Source organism: Rhagoletis zephyria, unplaced genomic scaffold (genome assembly GCF_001687245.7).
Source record: "Rhagoletis zephyria isolate East Lansing unplaced genomic scaffold, Rhagoletis_zephyria_1.1 Rzeph_scaffold_00927, whole genome shotgun sequence".
Lineage (NCBI taxonomy): Eukaryota > Metazoa > Arthropoda > Insecta > Diptera > Tephritidae > Rhagoletis > Rhagoletis zephyria.
In genome coordinates, this window is record NW_016158011.1 from 112,189 (window position 1) to 114,604 (window position 2,416).

Below are 2,416 nucleotides of genomic sequence, written 5' to 3' on the forward strand. Positions count from 1 at the left end.
GTGACTTTAAATACTAATACGCAATTGTTTATTTAACCATTTTTTAATACTAACGATTTTTATTGGTCCCCCCATTGTGTTTTCGGGGTTTTTGTGGGGTTTTGGCGGACCTATAAATTATAGTTGCGATGAAACAATGGTTAAATAAACATTTGGGTATTATTATTGGGAATCTCCTGCAGATAAGCAGAGATAGGAAAATATTGATTTTTAAGAATTTTATACTATTTCTACGAAAATTTGTTGTTCCCCATATAAAAAAGTACATGAAAAACTTTGGGCGCTTTGGGCGACCTTTAAATATTATTTATTTCAAAATAAAAAAATTGGGGTAAAATTTTTTCGGTATGGGGGGTGAGAGCATAAAAATTCCGACTTTACTCCCCCCCCCCCCCCCCCCCCCCCCCCNTGGACCACCCTAATGTATATTGATAAAAGGCGAACATATCGTGCTCCATTCAAAACTCATTTTACTGGGAGCCCAAATATTTAAAGTGTTTCTTTAAATAGAAAGAAAATATGGACAGGCATGTAATTACACGCTAAGACTATTCACAAAAAATAAAAATAAATATAAAAAAAATTAACACCAGTTTTTATAAGGGCAAACACATAAAAGACCGGCGGCAATAATGCTTTTTAATCTAAAAACGTCATAACCCTAGTAAACAGCTGTTTGTGAAACGTGGCGTTGCCGAACGATTTCATGAAATGATACCGAATTCAAGGTTAACATTCGTGTATAATTGAATTCATGAAATGGTGTTTATGCAGCCAATTTTAACCCAAATTAATAAAATGAATTCGTGAATAAGCCTACGCATAAACGTAGTGTGTGAAAGAGCGAATCAAAACGATTTTAGAGGAAGTCTTCTCGTGTTAGTGAGGTACCCATTCGCAATGCAAATCGAAGACGAACTTTTCGTGAGCGAAGTACTTGAGACTTACATCACTAGCGACGAAATTTTTAAAGCTATCGACAAATTTGTCAGAAAAATGGTTTGAAATGGAGCAAGTGTGCGGATATTTGCAGTGGTTGAAAAAAAAACGAAAGGAGCGAAGTCTGGAATGAAGCAAGAGGCAGAAAACGCCACGAGAAGTCACTGTATGATCCGCTGGTATTTCCTTGCGACTAGGAAGATGCCGCCACTAGATTTAAATCCCGTATTGGATGACGCTGCGAAGATAACAAAGGCCTGCGAAATTAAAATACATCTTTGGGTTTTTCTAGCACGTCGAGATTTTTTTTTATTGGTGACATGTATATTTTAGAATTTCTAGCAATTTGCATGAAAACCCCATAAATAAACAAAGTAAATCAGAAAAACTTATGTAACTACGATATTAACGCAAAAGCTCTACCCAGAATTACAGCGGGCGACGGTAAAGCGGTCGGTGGTAAGTGAACAGCACAGTATATACAGTAATAAACCTTCTTCAGTACTCCTCGGGGGTAAAATCTGATCAGGGTTAATAATGAGAAGGAGCATGAATTTTTCTGATTCAGAGTTGCATACAAAATTACTGTGGTATGAAAGGTAACAACAACCGTACTAAGGCAGAGTGGCACAGGTAGTTTTGTAAACAAACACTTTTCCCATCATCTTAAAAAGATAATTGCTATTTATTTTCCAATATTCAGATATCCAGCTTGTAGCCAGAGGCAGTGGCTTGTGAGGTTCCCTAAAATCTACTCATCATATCGGAACAGCTCCGGGTAATGCACCATTGAATGTGTTGGCTGAACTTATAACCGCCATGACCAACGCACTCTCCAACCAAATTTCTATTTGTGATATTCTATACTTTGATGTTACTGAAGTATTTTTGAGTAGTTCCGCCCAAACTTGTAAATGCTTAATGAGCTGTCTGGACGAATGCGCTGGCAGGCATTGGAGTCTCTATAACTAAACAAACCTTGTTTTTTTTTTGGAATAAAGATTTAAATATATTTAGGGTTTTCCTTTGATAAATACACAAAATTCACGTATTTTAATAAAAAATACGATTGCGTTGCCAGTTTATATAAACACAAGCGTTAATTATGTAGTTAACTATTGATGTTATTCCTAATTAAGCATTTATACTATACTTAACCTACATTTTGTTCATAAATAACACAATTATATAAATTTTATCCTCGAGAGAACTTTTTCTAATCATCAGGCGAAATTCCCCACAGTAAGTGTTGCCGTGCGCGCAAAACGAAAACGTTGCACACAACCCACCCCGGGGACCAATTGGTGAAAAACAGCGAAAAGGTTTATTACTGTATATACTGTGGTGAACAGCTGTTCAGTTACCGCAGTGATATCCGTCCGAGTAAACACAATTGCAGCTGAGGCCGGCTTCCGTTAACTGTCATTTTGATTTGGAAATTTTCATTAAAATATTTTANCCCCGGGGACCAATTGGT